General features: G+C 43.7%; 1 protein-coding gene across 4 annotated transcripts in view; it reads left to right on the top strand.

Moving 5' to 3' along the window:
* Positions 1–1,610: 1,610 nt before the first annotated feature.
* sipa1l1 (signal-induced proliferation-associated 1 like 1) overlaps positions 1,611–19,808 on the top strand; it is an 80,037-nt gene continuing 61,839 nt past the window's right edge. For 2 of the 4 annotated variants that reach the window (XM_056427652.1, XM_056427656.1), the window contains exons 1-2: positions 1,611–1,771; positions 14,775–14,902. The gene's annotated coding sequence lies outside the window, so the exon portion shown is untranslated. Of the gene's footprint in view, positions 1,772–11,723; positions 14,903–19,808 lie in introns of those variants that run through there. The other 2 variants (XM_056427654.1, XM_056427655.1) reach the window with 2 other exon arrangements.

Consider the following 19,808-nt stretch of genomic DNA (forward strand, 5'->3'; position numbering starts at 1 on the left):
GTTAAAAGAGATCCTGTTATATTGTTCTCAGAAATAAAATCAGATTAAAGACACAGGACACTTCTCAGGCAGTATTAACCTCATAATTACGCCGCTAGATTAATATGATGTATTATGAAGATGACATTATTTGCTGACGCCCAAGTAACTGATGCCTCATTATTTTATTGGCATTAAAAACTTCCATTTATCGTTGGTGATGTTTTTTTCTCTATGCTTTGAATCCATACTGAATTTAAACCCAATTAAACTACTTGAGCTAATCCTTGGGGGAGCAGTTTTTCAACACAGAATAATTCAAACCGCCCACACAAATATCCGCCTCATGACAGAACGGGGTGGGTAGTGTTAGGAACCACAGCGCTACAGGAATAGAGAGGGTTTAATGACGGTAATCTCTGTTCCTTTGTCTTTATTAGATTGTTATGTAATCCTGGATGACATTTTTATAATGGATGCATAGATGGAAAGTGGAAATGAAAGGTAAAGCAGAGGTAAATGTGGAGAGAATGAGTGAATGAAGATGTGAACTAGCATGGGACCAAAATGAATAAGGAAAGACGGACAGACTTTGCAGACAGATATCACAGATAACAAGGTTGTAACTATTCAGAGGTGATTATGTGGGAGAGAAAGATGAATTCCTGTTAGTCCAAAGACCACTCCTTATGTCAGTAACTGCTGAGCTGCTTTAATTAAGGCAGTGTTCTTTCTCTTATCTAATTAAAATGAAATGCTGGAATAATTAATGTATGTGAGGAAAGCATGCCGGTGGAATTTGCAAAGCTGGGCTCATTGAAATTATTACCAGTCTTTTAACATGCATGCACTACATGCGTCATTATGACTGTCTATCCCTAATCTTCATTTCATTAAGACTTACAGTAAGCTGTTTGTAACATTTCCAGCAACGGTGAGTGAATTCTGATTCACCGTTCTGAAGCAGCTAAAGTCATATACACTGTGTGGAATTAATAACAACCAAAACAGGGCAAGAAAAAGAATACAATTGAATGTATTGGACATATTTCCAAGGTCACGATTGGACATTTAAACTCATTATTGGACTGATCTAAATTATGCAGCTACATAGGGTGCTACACAATATAACTGTGCCTTATTATGATGTGAGGAAACAGCGTAAGTCAGCGTTATCTTGTCAAGGGACACTAAATAACACACCTGCCAGTGAGTCTTTCCTGGTGGTTGTCCAGTTATTTTGCTATAGCCTACCTGGATACAAACTGCACTAAAAAAATGCAAAAGCAGCTTCATGTGCAGTCTTTATTAACACCCGAAGCTGCCGCACTAGTTGCTCGAGGAGAACAGCCTACTGAAAAGCCCATGCAACTCTGTTGCCAGAGCAACGCTCTCCCTCTCTCCCATCCTTTCACCAGCTATCTGCCCGTCTGCTCGTTTTATTTATTTCACTCTCGCGAGACCGCAGCGTGCACTTATGGGACCGCTCTGATTCGTATCGCGAGAGCAGAACCCAGAGGAGTTCGAGAGGCGGTGACCTCATCGTCGTCGCGAGGCGGAGCGAACCGCTGCAACTTTTGGATGAACTTCTGATTAGAACAAACCGAGAGGCGGTCGGCGGAGTGCGCGGACGAAAATAGTCACAGAGGTGGAGAGATTCAGAGGGTTTCTGCTCCGAAGTCTCTCCGTCGGTTCGTTTGCATCTTTAGCGGCCGTGACGGTTTGTGTATGCCGAGCAGCGAGAGCGTTATTTTTCCTCTCGAAAACGCCGACAAGGTGGACATTAATAAAGGTGAGCGCGCTCTCTCTCTCCTCCGTTGGTCTTCCGAAACACAGGCGATAGCTATCGACAGTTAGTTTTCGGGTTAACGGTAAATTTATGAATGGGCCATTCGTTATCTGTGCATTTCAGTTGTAATACATCCGCGTGAGCCGTTAAAGGAATGCAGGTAACAGTTAACACCTTCGGGGTGGAAAACTACACAACAAAAGTTTTGCAAGCGTCATGTCTCATCCGCCGCCTTATTTCATACCCACATTCTGTGTTTTCGACACGAGCTCTTTCATCAACCACGTCGTTAGCTTAACATTGCGTTTTTCGCGCAACCATCGATGCCTCTGCAAGACAACCCACAGTTTGAATGATCGACCCCGTGGCTCTTAAAGAAACCGGAAGCTGCAACAACAACAAAAGTCCATCAGATAAAGATAAGTGTTGTTTGGCTCGGTCGCTGCGTGTCTGCTGTGTAATTGGGATGTCTGGCTGCAGTCGTTCTCGTGGGTTTCCTGTCCATCTCCACCTCGCCGTCCATCCTTTACTTGTGAACGACGACACTTCTGGTGAAACGGCTCTTTTTCTTTTCTTCCTGTGAAGCTCTTCGCGCAGTCACGACTCTTGCGGTGCAATCAGTTGTCATGCATCGCGATCCCTCCCAGCGGTGTCAGTGAAGTGTGGATCCGCACCGTGTTTTTTCTCTCCTTTTTTTTTTATTGGCAGGGAAAGTTTTCTGAATTGTTTCTCTGCAAACCAGACGTCTCTGTTATTAAAATCTCATTAATTGTGCATACTCTGTTGCAGACTAAAACAGTGCACTTGCCTCGGAACTTGCAGGAAATCAAATGCCAAGTTGAGATGTCATTTCTACCCAATGCTCTGCCGAAATCAGTCTCATTAATCAAAATGGCCGTCTTTGCAGACTTCTCATATTTGAGAAGTGATGTAACTATAGATGCTACATGAATACGCTATTCTTTTGAGGAACTCAATTATGCGTGAGGTTCAAGTACTTACTATCGTTGGATTACATGCAAGTTTGTTAGTCATGTGTCTAAGCTCTCCTCTAATGACACCCTGAGAGGGATTCTTATTCTAAGTCCCCCTCTCAACCCCTGCTGCAGCTACTCCCTTACACATTCTGCCATTTCAACCTGTAGAGCCTGTCCCCAGGCTACCAGCTTCAGCCTTCCAGGGGGCTTGCACCGCCCCCCCCACACACACACACACACACACACACACACACACTGCTTCCTCCTTTGACAAGTCCTAAATGGACATGTCAAAGAGATCTCATCTCTATTCATTGGGTGGCCAGGGTGGGTCAAATTCTCAACCTAAAACACAACGGCATCATCAGAGATGTATTCTCTCCAAGACAGCATTTCAGCTGCTGTGTCTGCTTTGCTTTGGCAACTGCCGTCGCTGTGTTGAAACCCCCCCCCCCCAGAACTCATGCGTTATCTCCCATGCAATCAGCCCTCCCTTGGCGGTGCTTGTGAATACCAAGGCTGAGCAGATCTGGAGGCTGTGTTTCATTTACAATATTAAGTAGGCTCTTGAAATGGAGTGTGTAGGTGGAGGCGCACATGTTTTTGTAAGACGCGTATCTGTACAGGTTTTAAAGGGGAGGTGGGAGAAAAGGAGGAGGGAATGGAAACATTGTCAGGGTTGCTGGTGGGCAGCTGAAAGATTATCCGAGGGTTTTTGGGATGTAGAGCAGCTGAACCATCTCTAGATGTTCCCGAGTGGGCTGAGAACTCGTCTTCGGAAGGACTTCAACCCTCTCCAGCCTAAGCGCAGTAGGGTCTCTTAATTCTTGTGAGATTCAAAGAAAGATTTCCCCAAGAAGGGGCTTGCAAGCAAACATATTTAGCTTCGAGTTTGCATCGGATACTCTGTGATCGTGGATGCGGTCACTCTTTCGAAACCCCTCTAACGTGTAGCCTCGGCTTATCTGGAACAGGCATGGCTTTTGGCAGAATGGACAGAGAGAATTCTGGCAAATGCAAAGTCAGGAAAAAGAGGACATTCCAATCTCAAAACCGGGCAGCTTGAATGCTCGCTGTCTACATGCAATGCGTTGCGCTGACGAGCTGAAAATAGCGTCCTACCTATCGTCTCCCCCCCCCTCATTTCTGTCTTTGCTTCTCTACTCTCCACCTCCCACGATTTCCTCCTCCCTTCTGCCAGCCGACAGTGCCTTTTACTCTCGTCTTGTTTCCTTCCTGCTATGGAAAGAGTGTCAAGACTCTGAAATTCTCATAATTTCAGTCAAAATCCCTCTGGTTATCTTTCCTTCTGTCTTTCTCCCTTTCCCCTTCCCTCTCCCTGGTTTTAATGTCTCCTTTCCTCCTCTCTGGGTGTCCCTCCCCTTCTTCTCACTCTCCCTGCATGCTGGAGAATGGAATGTGAGTTCCCTCTGTTTGAGGTCTTGGGGTGGGCTCTCTCAGGAGAAATACCAAATCAAGAAATATGTATTGACAGTGAATAGCTCGCACTGCCGGCCAGGATTATCTTATACAACTACCATGCCCTGGTTAATCAGGCCTCTCCCTGAAGAGAAACATTTCGACGGTGGCCTTCTTGCTCGATTATTGTGCAGATTTGGTTTTGTTTACCGTAACCTGAACATAATGACACCTATTTCAAAAGAGTTATGCTAAATGCATCACTGCCAACTGCAAACCCAGAATCCCTCTAGGATGGCTCGTGGATGCTATGCCAGGTTATTAGTTCTGGCCATTAAAAGCAAAATTCACTGTCTGGAAGTCCTAGTCTGCTATTATTTATCAACCAGTTCCCCTCAAGTGGCAACTCTCCTGTGAATAAATCGCTGGAAACAGGGCGATAGAACTCATGCAGAAACAAATAAAAAACAAAGGCACTTGCTCTCAGGCAGTTCTTAAAAAAAGAGAATAGAAAGCTGCAAACTCATAACTCTGATGCTTATGAGTTTATTTACAGAGACATCAACATGGCAGTCTTTGTAAATGCCCTATTGTTGATTCCACCTCCCTCATTAAAGCCACTCATGAAATTAAAACGTTTTTACCAAACCAGAATTTAATCGAGAGAACATAATGACGTGTGATTTGATGGATTACATTGTTGGAATATGTTCTGTTTAATCGCAATGAGTCATGTGCTGTTCTGTGGCTTTTAACTAGCCAGGAGTACTTATATTTTATGTCCTGTTGCATTGTTAAATGCCACTTTTACAAACCATTAATGTTGATGTATATTCCCGGGGTGAGTAGGATCCTAAAGTGTGCGATTTCATACATTCATAGTTGCGTAGCTGAACTATTTGGAAGAGAGAAACGGCCACCAGCTCAAACCAATAATAATTGTTGGTAAAATGTCCCGACCTCAAACATTTTCAACCTAAACGGTCTTTTTCCCCACTAGGATCCTCATTTTTTACAATGCATTTACATTTATGATGATACAGGTGAACTTGTAACTATTCTATTAGTGGTGCAACGGATCCTAACGCTCAGTAAAAATGTTTGTCACAGATCGGATCAGCACAAATTAAAAAAGTTTGCAAAAATATCTTTTACAGATCCCTAACCAAATTGTTTTTGCCGCCTATACTGATTATTGATTATTGAAGATCCATATTGGCAGATACAGATCCCTTTGTTGTCTGATTATACAGCTGGTCTACAAGATTCCAGACAATTTTGTTATTTATTATATATATATATTTATATAAGTGTAATTTTTTTGATAAAAGTTCAAATCTTGTCATGATTTACACTGAACCTGAACGCATCATAATGTAACTGAATGGAAGCTTTGTTCGATGGCAGTTTGTGATGCTGCCAATGTCCATTTAAACATTGATTGGTTGTTTAAATCGACTGTAATGGCTTCTCTAGTCTTCCAACCACTCAATGCACTCGTCGTTATTCACAATTTACAATGCAACATTGTCAGAGATCGGTGACTAGAAAAGCATGAATGGGCATTTCCTAATCGTATATTTGACTGAATATTGGCAGATAACGATCGTCGTTAAACTGTTTTAATCCATGGTTTACATGCGCGCTGAACCGTACGGATCGACAATGATCCGTTACACCGCTCCATTCTTTTGATTCAACGGATATTTACTCAGACATGTCCGGTTATTTTGATAAGATTGCAAAATCCAGGAAGTGTTATTAAATATTTTATTCCTGAAGACCCTAGTGCAGCGTCTGTGTGTGCCCTGACACATTTGAAGTGCAAGTCAGCATATTGTCCTTACTTTGAACTAGCAGCCATTGTGGCATTTTCTCTGATATGTGAAATTGCACATCTCTTTTGATCCATAGTCTTTTGCAGAGGATGAATCTGAAACCCCGTTGAGGCTTTCATCGGCTGCCTTTCATAGCAGCCAGAGAAGGATAGAGGGGGCACAAGGAGCGCCAGATAACTTTGAGCTGTTCCACCTGAAGTGAGGGGACTTAAATGCTAAATCTTACTTGTATTGGACCCCTATCTCTTATTCAAATTTCTCCCCATTGTCTGATGAAAACACTTCTTGATTAGGGCTGTAACATTGGATTATAGCATGTGAAAACAGAATGGATTTTATAAAACAGCCCACATTTCAGTTGTGACAGATGAGCAACTCTTCTATAAAAACACCATGGAACAATGAATAGGCGGGCTAATCCATCCAGAAGTAAACAGATGGAACATACTGTACAGATGGAGAGCCCAGAGAGAGAGAGAGACCAGCTCATTACAACCACCATACTTAAATACTGTCAGCTTTAGCTCGCAATTCTCACAATAGCACAAGCCAGGGTGAACCCATATCACCAGCTACAACCTAAACTTGTATAAAGAGATACAAAGACTTTGATCTCTATATGTGGCTATTTAGGACAACGTCAACAGAAGCACCGTATCAACCTTTCTGATACCAATTGCGACACCTCAACTTTGTTTATCTGCCAATACGAGACCTGAAGATACTGGTGATGCAAGTAAACACAATTTAAATCCAAAGTCATACATACTCCCTCTAGTCCAGTGGTTCTCAAACTGTTTCTGTCGTGCCCCACTTCAGAGGAAGACACATGTTCGTGCCCCACCGCCCCAACAAAATTGTAACTAAATGCTCTAACAACAACTTTGTGTGACTGTGCTTTTTCAAATAATAGAATAAAGAAAATTTAAATAACTTTTAATTAAACCAGATTGCTCCCTCAGACAAAAACAAATAAATCACTTTGTGAGAACAATGCAAAACAAGTTGTGCAAAAAAGAATGTATATTTGGCAAATTGTTTATTGTGGCTACGATGAACATGTGGATATCTCTTCAAGATAATAACAATAAGTGCAATCTGTGAAAAACTAAACAAGTTCAAATATTTTATTAGTTAGAGTTTTACACTAAATATCTTTTAAAAACAATAACGTGCAACCGGTGCAAAACTAAATTAGAGCAGATATGCGTGAGCCATCACAATGTATCAGTATTGGTTAAAATTGACTCCGATTCTCAAAGGAATCTATTATATAATATTCCCTTGATCGAGTCTCCGGTCCCACGTCTCAGCTTCAGTGAAACCTGATCTTCGGCTGAGGAAGCTGCTGCTCTCTGCCTTTGAAGATGAAGATTTAATTACCTCAGCTTTCCAAATATGTCACTGAGATAAGCCAATTCTACCAGAAATTATTCATCAGCAAACTTGCCTCCAAAATAATAATTAGAATTGAATTAACACATTTGACATTTGAGTCCACCTCCTCTTTGCAGAATAATATGTGTATGGATCATATGTGTACAATTGTATTGTACTGTCCCGTATGACGCATGTCGTCATATGACGGATGTTTAATGTCTCTGAGCTCTCGGTCTCCTCAGTGGAAACAGTGGTGCTTTCAGGGACCTTGTTTTTATGAAACTGATCACGCTGACAGCATCGGTCAAAACCTCCAGTAGTTCACAGCACATCTAGCGCTTCTCGGTCCATTGCATATTTAAAGAGACCCTCTTTATCAGCGCCTACAATAACTTCCGTTTCCCTGCCATGGTCGGCACCATCTCTGCAGAAACCCACGCCATTTCAGCCCGTGTTGTCAGGTAACGGCCCAGAAGCCTAAAGTGCTCATCAGCTGATGCCACTTTTGCAAAGTGATTTGCCAGCATGTGGTATCCACCACGTTGCCTCTGAAAGAACTCCAGTGGTTTATTTACGGGAGTGAGGTGTAATGTCGCCAAGACATAAAACACAGACTGGCCTCTCCTCATCTGCATCACGACTGAGCGACACACGACTGAGCTACACACGACTGAGCCCACAGCGAGAACCACTGCTCTCGTCTTTTAAGGACACAAATGCATTGGAAACACTTTGCCCAAGTACAGCTTCACCTTTATAAAACAAAGTTACATTTCTCACCAACATATTTCATGTTGACTTCTTTACCTTGACGTGGCCTTCTTGGATGACTTTTAGGGTCACGCATCGATCCAGAATGAAACCGTTTGAGATTGATGGGATTGAACACGTATTCACTCTGTTGGTCTGACGCAGCACAGCAAACGCATATAATAAACTAGAATGGGCACTCGGTAGAGCGCATACCTTCGCATATCACAAGATTGGGCATTGAATTATGAACATTTTGGCATTAGTTGCATGCCAATTGGACAAAAATGTATCGTGCTATGGTAAAAAAAAGATTATGACCTTTCCATGACCTTTGACCCGATCGATCCCAAAATCTAATCAAATGGTCCCCGGATAATAACCAATCATCCCACCAAATTTCATGCGATTCAAGAAGATTTTGACCTGTTCATGACCTTTGACCTTGACCTTTGACCCGATCGATCCCAAAATCTAATCAACTGGTCTCCGGATAATAATCAATCATCCCACCAAATTTCATGCGATTCGGTTCAATACTTTTTGAGTTCTGCGAATAACACGCATACAAATAAATAAATACACGGCGATCAAAACATAACCTTCCGCATTTTCAATGCGAAGGTAATAATACAATACTATGCCGTTGAATAAATGTAGGATCGTGATAACATTGTTCTTCTCGCCCCGTAAACCACACCTGCTGCTGCGCCTCTTCTTAATTTCTGTGATGCTCTGACATGCCTGTGAAGTATACGCTGTTGTGTTCGCTTTAAATTTAATAGGAACAAAAAGAAAAACTGATTTCATGCACCGTCACTGCGGCGGAAATGATACACGTGCAACTCGATTCGGTGATGTTAGTCGTGATTTGTTGTAAATTCAGTCAAGTGCAGGTGGAACATGTGTTAATTAATCTTCATCAGAAACGGATTTGTGTAGCGGATGGTCGTCTCAGGATGTTTTCCTCCCTCAGACACCGCGATGACACCACAAGGACATGACGCGTGCACGAGAACCGTAAACCTTATCCCTAAACATGTCGGAGGACGTTGCCAAACTTCTCACCAACTGCCTGGCCATCTGTTTACAAGCAGACGGAGCTCTCAAATGTCGCTCTTGCTGGGTGATTAAAAGGATGTTGCTGCGGTTGGCTGCATGGTTTCAAGTTTCAAGTTTCAAGTTTTTATTGTCACATCCCCTTTTATACAAGTATAATCGGTTCGTGAAATTCTTATGTGCAAAACACCCGACAGCAGTAGCAGACTAAAAAAAGAATAAGAATGAGAATAAACTATACAATATCCACACACAAAAAAGAAGAAAGTATTAACAATATATATATAAAACAGTGTAATAGAATATACATCATGACAATATATATATATAAAACAATGTAATAAAATATACACTTTTTGAGACTATATATATATATATATGTATATACATACAATATATATATACAATATATATATATATAAACAATGTAATAAAATATACACCATGGCCATAGATATTCACAGAATATGTTCTGGTGTGTAGTGTTAATGAGGGTCTCAGTCCTTGTTCAGCAGCCTGATGGCCTGACTGAAGAAGCTGTCCCTCAGTCTGTTTGTGCGGCACTTGATACTGCGGTATCGCCTGCCTGACGGTAGAAGGGTGAACAGTTTGTGGCCGGGTGGTTATTGTCTTTCAGCATCCGTTTGGCCCTGGCCACGCACCGCTTGGTGTATATGTCCAGGATGGAGCGTAGCTCACCTCCAACGATGTACTGTGCCGACCGCACCACCCTCTGTAGTGCCCTACGCTCCAGGGCGGTGCAGTTCCCGTACCAGGCGGTGATGCAACCTCTCAGAACACTCTCGATGGTGCTGGTGTAGAATGTTCTGCGGATGCGCCGGGCCATGTTGAATTTCCTCAGTCGCCTAAGGAAATACAGGCGTTGTTGGGCCCTTTTCACCACGTGAGTGGTGTGCGTGGTCCATGTGAGGTCCTCGGAGATGTGCACGCCGAGGAACTTGAAGCTGCTGACCCTCTACTGCAACTCCGTCTATGGAGATGGGGGTGTGCTCTCCTCTCCGCTTCCTGTAGTCCACGATCAGCTCCTTGGTCTTCTTGACGTTGAGGACGAGGCTGTTCTCCTGGCCCCACTGTACCAGTGATCCAACCTCCTCCCTGTAGGCTGTCTCGTCGTCGTCGGTGATCAGCCCCAACACTGTTGTGTCGTCAGCAAACTTGATGATGACGTTGGAGCTGTGCATGGCCGTGCAGTCGTGGGTGTACAGGGAGTAGACGGCATGGCTCAACACGCATCCCTGAGGGGCTCCCGTGTTGAGGGTCAGCGGCTCTGAGGTGGTACCGCCCATCCTCACCACCTGGCGGCGGCCAGACAGGAAGTCCAGTATCCAGCTGCACATGGTAGAGTGCAGGCCTAGACCTCTGAGCTTGGTGTCGAGCTTGGCGGGGACAATAGTGTTGAACGCTGAGCTGTAGTCCACAACCAGCATTCGCACACAACAGTTTCTCCTCCAGGTGGGAAAGGGCGGTGTGAAGTGCCATGGCAATTGCGTCGTCGGTGGATCTGTTTTGACGATATGCAAATTGCCATGGGTCCAGCGTGGCAGGCAACATGGAACAAATGAAGTCCTTGACCAACCTCTCAAGCATTTACTGACAATCGAGGTGAGGGCTACGGGTCTCCAGTCATTCAGGCAGGTTACCTTGGGGTGTTTGGGGACAGGCACAATGGTGGACATCTTGAAGCTCTCAGGAACAACAGCCTGGGACAGGGAGAGGTTGAAGATGTCTGCGAAGACTCCTGCCAACTGGTCTGCACATGCTCTGAGGCGCGCCCGGGATGTGGTCGGGACCTGCTGCCTTCCGGATGTCCACCCGCTTGAAGGCTCTGCGCACGTCGGCCTCTGAGATGATCAGCAGGCTGGTCTCCTCGGCGGCGCTGCCTTGGCGGGCTGCCGTTCACGTCGAACCGAGCAAAGAATGTATTTAGCTCGCCTGGGAGGGAGGTAGAGGAGTTCTCTTCACCGCTGGTTCTCCTCTGAAGTCCGTGATTGTCTGTAGCCCTTCCACACACCTCTCACGTCATGGCTCTTGAGCTTCTCCTCCACCTTGTTCCTGAACTCCCGCTTGGCAGAGCCGATGGTCTTCGGAGGTCGTGGCGGGCTCTTTGTATTCCGCCATATTCCCGAGTCAAAGGCGGTGTTACGCGTCGGAGTGCAGCGCGAACATCGCCATTTATCCACGGTTTCTGGTTGGGATAAATCCGAACCGACTTGGTAGGAACAACGTCATCTATGCATTTCTTGATGAACCCGGTGACTGAGGAGCGTACTCACTGGCGTTGTTGTCCGACGCGACCTGAACATATCCCAGTCCGCACGTTCAAAACAGTCCTGTAGCATAGACTCCGATTGGTCCGACCAGCGTTGCACTTCCTTCACAGCGATTGGTTGCTGCTTAAGCCTCTGCCTGTAGGCGGGAGTAGTTGGATGGAGCGGTGGTCCGATTTGCGAGCGGTGGGCGGAGGAGGGCTTTGTATCCATCCCGGAAGGGAGTGTAGCAGTGGTCAGAATCCGCTCCCCCCTCGTGTTGCTTTTTATGTGTTGGTAGAACTTCGGGAGAACTTTCTTCAGGTTCGCTTTGTTGAAGTCCCCCGCCACAATGAAAGCAGCCTCGGCGTGTGCCGACTCCTGCTCGCTGATCGCCCCGTAGAGTTCCTTCAGCGCTATGTCCGTGTTAGCTTGAGGCGGAATGTACACAGCAGTTACGGTGACTGCTGTAAACTCCCGCGGTAGCCAGAATGGTCGACACATGAGCATTAGGTACTCCAGGTCCGGGGAACAGAACGACTTGAGAGTATGTACATGACTCTGGTTGCACCAAGATCTGTTTATCATGAGACATACCCCCCCTCCACGATCTTTACCAGAGAGAGTCTTTGTTCTGTCCGCGCGGTGGACGGAAAATCCTGCCGGCTCGATGGCTGAGTCGGCAACATCCTCCGACATCCATGTCTCCGTAAGGCAGATGATGCAGTTGTCCTTAGTTTCCCGGTGGAATTGAATACGAGCCTGTAGCTCGCATAGCTTATTGTCCAAAGACTGTACATTTGCCAGTAAAATGGTGGGTAGTGGGGGTCGATTGGCTCGGCGTCTCAGCCTAACCAGCACGCCAGCTCGCTTCCCCCTCCGTCGGCGACGTTTGCGTGAGATCGCGCCTAAAATGGACGGAGATAGTTCCGCTACTGTTCCTGGCGGGACGTCCGAGTAAGAGTTGAAAAACTCTGGTAGGCGGCGAGCAACTGCCGATCCAATCTCCAGAAGTGTGCATCTGTCGTACGTTAACCGGCTGCTAACGTTTTGTGCAAAAATAGTCGCAATAAGAAGAATAAATATAAAAAAACTGCTACAAAATCCGGGAGCTCGCAACACAGCGGCCATCACGTACGGCGCCATATCACAGCTGCCATTACTGACACAAATGCTTTTCTGTCCCTATCGGATTCTTTAACCCTTGTGTTGCCTTAGGGTTATTTTTACCCGAATCAATATTACACCCTCCCCCCGCCTTAGGATTAATTTGACCCCATTCAATGTTTAATGTCGGTGTTCTTTCGGTAGTCAACAAACAAACATAAAGTGCCTCACACTTAAACTTGGAAAACAATATTAATTCTAATAATTTTCTGGAGGTTTTAATTGCTGGCGTCAAATTGAACCCAAAGGGTAAAATATGTTAGTAAATATAAAGGTAACAGGAGGGTGAAATATTGAATCGGGTCAAAATGACCCAAAGGCGGGGGCAGGGTGTAATATTGAGTCGGGTCAAAATGACCCTAAGGCAACACAAGGGTTAAGAAAGTGTTGCTGTCTTCTGTGCCATTTTGGGGACATGATTGTGTTTGTGGAAACAAATGTATGCAAGCCAGGCTATTTGTCCGTAAATAACATGGTTATTAAAAATGTGATTTGATTGATAACCAGGTTGAATTTCTCATACGATTTGGCCTTTTTGGCTCGCACACAATTCAAATTTGGTAGAATGACTGGTGACCTCTTACTCATCGGCCAACAACTGGTCATTCTCTCGGACGGACACGCCCCAACGTTATGCCGGGCTTGCAATACTCGAGCGGAAACCCCGAAGGGTGAAGCTACGCTATGCAGTCACACAGCTGACAGCCTGCAGCTGTAGTTGCTGATGCAGAGGGGGGAGTGGTGGCATGTGTAACTCTCCTAGAAGTCTTGAAGTTGCAAACTTCTTGCAAGATGGTTGGGATTAGGCATTGACCTTGACGGTTACAGTTAAGGTCAGGTCTTCAGGCAGCAAGTCTCAAGAGTTTTTGTATGTTTTCCCAACTTGTGGGTTACCATCTAGAGAATCGAGACACAACCTCTCTCCCAGACAGGCAAGTAGGGACTGAGTGTTTCTGCATTAAATCAGCAATGCCCTTTAGTCACCCAGAGACGTACACACGTTTGGTTTGTAAAATAGTGAGTGAAGATTAATGTGAGGGATGACGAATTACAAATAGCTAGATGCAATTTTGAAAAAAACATTCTATTTAGAGATTAAAGTGTTATGTGACTTTATTTTTACCTCAGGGTTTCACCTAAGGAGCCTCTGTAATTGGAATTCTTAACCATGAAAGCTCTCTGTGGACGGGATTAGTTTTCTCTGAGATGGACTGGTTTTGTTTGTCTGAAGCTCCCTGCCCCATCTCCGTTAAGTGGATCCCTATATGCACTCTTTTGTTTTGTCATGCTTGTCTGCCTTTTTTTATGGCTAGAGGATCAATAATTTAAGTCAAGATACATTACATTACTTGCATTTCATTTAGCTGATGCTTTAATCCAAAGCGCCTTACAAACGTGTTACATTTAGACACCATGTCGACACGGCTACAGGGAACAATTCAGGGTGAAGGGTCTTGCTCAAGGACACATCGACTAGAGCGGGGATTCAACTGCCAACCCCTTGATTGAAAGACGGACCTGCTATCTGCACTCACCCACAATCGCCTTTTCTTTTTTTAAAATTACTAATCATGTGTTAGAATTATGCACCGACTAACGGAACGATCCAGTTATCCAAGGAGCGTGGCTAATTTCTTATCACTCATAAGCCCCCGGAACATTTGACCCATCCTCACGGGACTGTTGTCATCCAAGCATTCGGATGCCGTGAGACATGCACTCAATTTGTTGCTTGAATTACTCGGATAAGGAAATAAATAAGATCATGGTTAATTGTATTGCAATAAAGCATGCGGTTAATTTGGGGGGAAAGAGCGTTTCTGTCTTCCGCATGTACCGTATCCTCGCACCATGCTAATGATTGATGAATGCAACAGACTCGATGTGATGCTCGTTATTGTTTTGCTGTTGTAATCGATGTCTCTCCATTTTGAGTGTGCTTCAGAAATATGATCATCCTCTTGAATCGCTGACATATTGGTATAATAGTTGGTGTAATCAAGCATTGAAAGTCAGTCGGGTTACTTTTACTTCGTCAATTAATGGTTAGATTCGGACACACGTGTAGATATTTAACAGGCTGCGTCCGTGCTTTGTAAAATGTACCATTTCCTTAACGGACGCATGCTTTTCTCACATGTCGCTGTAGGGAACCCTCTTCTGGCGGCAGTCCCGAGTCGGCACAGGATGAAAGGAAAACGTCTGGATGGAGTCGCCTCTCTGATCTAGAGGGAACTGTTACTTCTTGAAGTTTAGCAAAGCTGTCATCTGTTGACCGTAAGTTTCCTTTTATGAAGAATATGCAGAATATGAAAATATCTTCAAGTTTTGAAGCAGCTGCCCCTTTTAATGCAATTAAGATGATATTAGGAATGTTATCTTCTTCTGTGTCATACCACACGTTGCATATTTTCCACAGCATGAATAAGTGGCTCAGAGAGAGAAATGTGGCTTTAAAGTGACCAGGCTTTAGAGTCGTTTCCCATCATTGAAATGTGTTCATTGAGTGTACTGTAATTGACAGTCTCTGTGATTACTACACTGTCACTTTGACTTCTCTTCTTTGGCTCTAATGAGCCACAGCTAAACAAACCAGATCATCTTGTGGCCATATTGATGTTTCTGGTATTGCGGCGGCCTGGCAGGGAGCCGCATTACCAGAAGACACGGCAACACACATTTTAAACATAGATGTGGTGTTGTGAAGTTTTTAACCATATTTCTTTCAGGCGGTTTCTTGGTGCTACTGCTAACCAGCTATGCGCTCCTCATCAACACTCTACCAGTCATTATGTACCACCTTTGTATAATACTAAAAATACCATTACCATAGTTAATCATTGTTGTCCGGTTATAGATTATTGATCTGACCAGAGTTAAGTTTCTAAAATCCCTGAAAATTGGGTTCAAATCTCTGTAATATTCATGACTTAAAGTCAAAGATTCTAATTTTCTGTTATTTAACAACGAGTTTAACTCTCAAGAATGCTAATGTGGTTTGATCACATTTGTTTGACATAAGTTAAATATATTATATCCTAGGATGAATTGTGCTATTAATTTACTACAGCCTGCTCTGAATATGTGCTTGGTGGTTGGTGGTGCGCTCAAGCTCATGTTTGTGTTGACGTATCTAGTCCAGTAAATGGTACAACTACTATTTATGTGATCATTAAACTGTTACAAAGTGTTATTGTACAAAATGGCACGCATCTGGATTAAAGACGGCTGTAACCAAAGTTGCATTTGGTAAACGGCTAAAGAAAAATGTGTCATATTGAGGGAATTTTCAGGAATGTTATTTAATTTAGAAAAAGACTCCAGCACTCGCTCATTGTGCCAAAGAGAAAATAGCTCTGGTGTGTCCTCGTAATGAAAGTCATCTTGTCTGGGTTTTGGGAGGCGAAGTAAACACATGACTCCATCTTGCAGCTTTTGGATGAACAGTTTTCCTGCTTTCAGCAGATCCCTGACACAAAGACATGATGCTGATAGCTGTGCATTCCTCACTGACGCTTGTTTTTCTGTTTACTTCCATTTGATTTACTTGTATTTGTGTAATAATTACTGACAAATATTCTTCACAGTTTAGGCTTCCTGTAATGGGTTTCTGACTAATAGTTAAAAAAGTCAAAGGCATGTAATTTACAGAAAGGTGAGAACCAAATTAGATTGTAACTTTATAGAGTTTTCAACGATTAATATAAAGGTTAAGTATATAATTGATGTTATCGATTTGTTTTCAATTCATCAACAAATTGATTTATCAGTTGATTCATCTGATTGCAGTGCTTAGTCTACAAACATAAACTAGGCTAGAAGATGGGATTCATATGTGCAGATTATTATTAATTTATTATTTTTACCATAAAAATGAGGTCACAGTGCCCATGCTTGCAACATCTGGCTGGCAGGTGGTGGAAGCAGAAACCAAAACAGGAAAGTGGCTTGTCATGATCCTCACTGCTCACTGCAATCTTTCTGCTCACTGTGCTCATCCAAGAAGGGGCGTGTTTTGGCATGGCCTTGAGAACCAGAGTCGAGTTTCCATTGTTTGCTTTAAAAGATTTCAGGTTCACGGCGTTGTAAAGACCAACTGTTTGGTAAACGTGCATCAGCCTTTCTCTGCGTCCATCCCATTATGCTTTCAGCGCGGTGTTCAGTGGCATGCTGCACAATGTGTGAGAATGCTGTGTGTGCACAACAGGGATGACCTCATTGTTTTCAACACGATAAAGAACGATGACATCTGCATGCCACAGTGCCCATTCTGCCGAATGTGTCCTCTTTTTACACTGTGTGTGTGTACGTCGCTCACCTCTGAGGTGTGTATTTACCTTCTAGTTTACGAAGGTTATTTATATATTGACTCAGGGTTTAACTGGTTAATGATTATTTGGACAGACAGGATTGGAAGTGTTGGGCTCCAAACGCTGGTATGCTGTTGCAGAGAAGCCAGCGTCAATAGGCTTTGTTGCTGATGTCAGATCGTGAATGCAACACTGACCACGCTCACCCCCCGAACTTCTGCTCAGACAGTCTGTAAACTAGATGGTGACATGGAGAAAATCACATATCGCCATCAATTTGACCAAATACCTTGATGCAGATCTTGCAGTGATTTTGTAGGGCTGGCTATTGGGGCCGTCAATACATATTTACACTATGATTCTTGATAAAGAAATTATAAGTAATGTGGATATAAAGTACTATTTAAATCCAGAAAAAAAAATCTTGTTTCACAATATCCATATAATATATGTATGTATCTATATATATGTGTGTTTGTATATATGTGTGTGTGTGTGTGTATATACTCAGCCAACTGTAGATGGAGAGAATAAAAGTTGTGCTTTCATTTCCAATCACAGACTTGCAGAGTGAAGATGGCCTGTATTAGTCTTATGATTGCTTTCATAGATTAAACGAGTTGAAACAGTTAGTTGATTGATCTATAAATCGATACTTGATTGATCATATCAGATGTTATTTTTTTAAACTATTCAAGCTATTTCAAACATTTTCTGGTGCCTTTTTAAGCTCTAGATGCTTTTATCTCCATATTGCTTCTTTTATCGAAAGGCGCAAAATGTCATCTTCGGCTCTGAGAAATTATGATGGGACAGTTCATCGATTAATTATGAGTCACAGCCTTTAAATGTGTCAACGTGTATTTTATACTATCCCTATCTTCACAAACCTAGATTTTGTGTCGCCTAGCAGTAACCGGTCTCGTTATTTTCAGCTGAAGAAAAACAAAAACAGTCTTGACTCATGAAGCAATCGATCGCCGACTTGTCCGTCAGAAAACCTTTGTGCTCTCCTCCATGCACACCTGTTTCCTCTGCGTCTATTCCTGCCTCGTTACCCAGTTACTCAAATTGAGCGTGCTGCTCTGTGACGTCGGAGTGCTTTTAAAGGATCATCGTAGGCGATTTACCAGTTACCACACAGAGCTTTGATCCGTTCCAGTGGTGGTCTGACAACTTCTGCCTAATGCCTCCGCTGGGTCTCTCCAGTTGAGAGGAGGAAGGCTCGATCAGTGGTTTATGGATGGGACTTGTGTGAGCTTCAGCAAGCTGTTTTTCATTAGGAAGTAACTGCCGCATGGGAGGAGAGTTGACTGCCCTCGAGGTTCATTTTAATGACAGCAGGACAGTTGAGAAATAAAGCATCTTCAATGTCGGGCCACAGGGTTGATTGGAATGAAGAGACTGCCTGAAGCTCTTTAACATCTCATAAAGCACTTATGGGGGGAGGAGGCCAGGTCACGGTCGAGGAGTCGTAGACAGGTTGAAAGGAAGGGTCTCGCTTCAGCCTGCCCCTCTTGTTTCCTCTTGTCACTGACAAACTGGTTTGAAAGAAATGGCCTTTTTTGTTGCCGTTATACTTTGCATTTATGGGTAAGAGAACAGTCGGGGGTATTCGATTGCTTCATGACTCCATAAAGTATCAGGTTTGTGGATGTGCGTTGAAATATATCCATGATTGTGAGAGGCCAGGTGTACAGATTTAATGGGATATCAGATAACTTGAATAGCACAATTGTACTTGGACGTCACAATCTCCACTCTGTATGAAAAGAGTATCCAGAAGGTTGTCGCTGAACGCACCACTGGGCTTGCTTCCTGCTACGAGATTCAATAAGCTAATGTTGCCAGGCAACAGGTGCAATTCCACTTTTAGCAAGTATTGCTTAGTAACAAAATGTGTGTCCAAGACGTAAAGGCAGAATCACCGGAAGGATCAATGATTACTAAAACACTTGAATCTAATCGTCCATTTTAGGAATTTGAAGCAGCTACTGTGGTAAACTCCAACTAAATGAAGTATAGGTCTGCCTTTTATGTTTAAAAGCACATGTGTGGAAAACATGAGCACAATAAGCTGCTGGTCAAAACATCTGGATGCATTGGCTTCATATTATAATATTTATTTATTTCCAAAGCTGAATCCTCCACAAATATCCCCACAGGTTGTGTCAGAGCTGGAGCACTCTTCTATCACAATGCACCTCAGCCTGCAAATGACCAATGGTGCACTCGTGGGAGTGGGAGTAGAGGGGTAGTGTGAACGAGGCCTGCGGGGGTGGTGCTGCGTTACATAATATCGGATGAACCCAGCTGTACGGTGTTGTTCAGCCCATGGGTGAAGTGGTGCCAGCCAAGCTGACTGATGAGTCCACCTGCACTCGTCCGAGTGGGTTCAGGATCAGGGTAGAGGTCAATGAACAGATTGACCCTGAAAAGACGGATCACATGTTGCCAGTATGGATCAGAGGCATCCAGTATGGATCAAATTCAAATGGGCAAGACATGAAACGGCAGCAACCGACATCCTCTCTTCCGGCGCGGTGTTGCCGTGGCAACACGGTTGTTGTGTCGTCAGAAACCGTGGAGTGTAATGATACTGCAGGGTTCTAACAACGGTAATTGGAAGCCTTTTTCTTTTCTCCCCTTCTTTTTTCCCCTTTTTCTTAACTACAGCTTCTCTCTGTAGCACTTTCATTTCAGTGGAGCAATGCACCAAGAACAAATATCCTTTCACGTAATTGTAGAAAAAGGCAGCTTACACTAGTCTCTCTTCTCCCCTTGTGTTGGCAATTAGTTACACAGGGATTGTGGACGGGAACCTCTGAAGACTCAGTTAGGGATAAATTCCAAAGGAGAAGGAACATAAACCT

Source organism: Pseudoliparis swirei, chromosome 12, assembly GCF_029220125.1.
Source record: "Pseudoliparis swirei isolate HS2019 ecotype Mariana Trench chromosome 12, NWPU_hadal_v1, whole genome shotgun sequence".
NCBI classification, from domain to species: domain Eukaryota; kingdom Metazoa; phylum Chordata; class Actinopteri; order Perciformes; family Liparidae; genus Pseudoliparis; species Pseudoliparis swirei.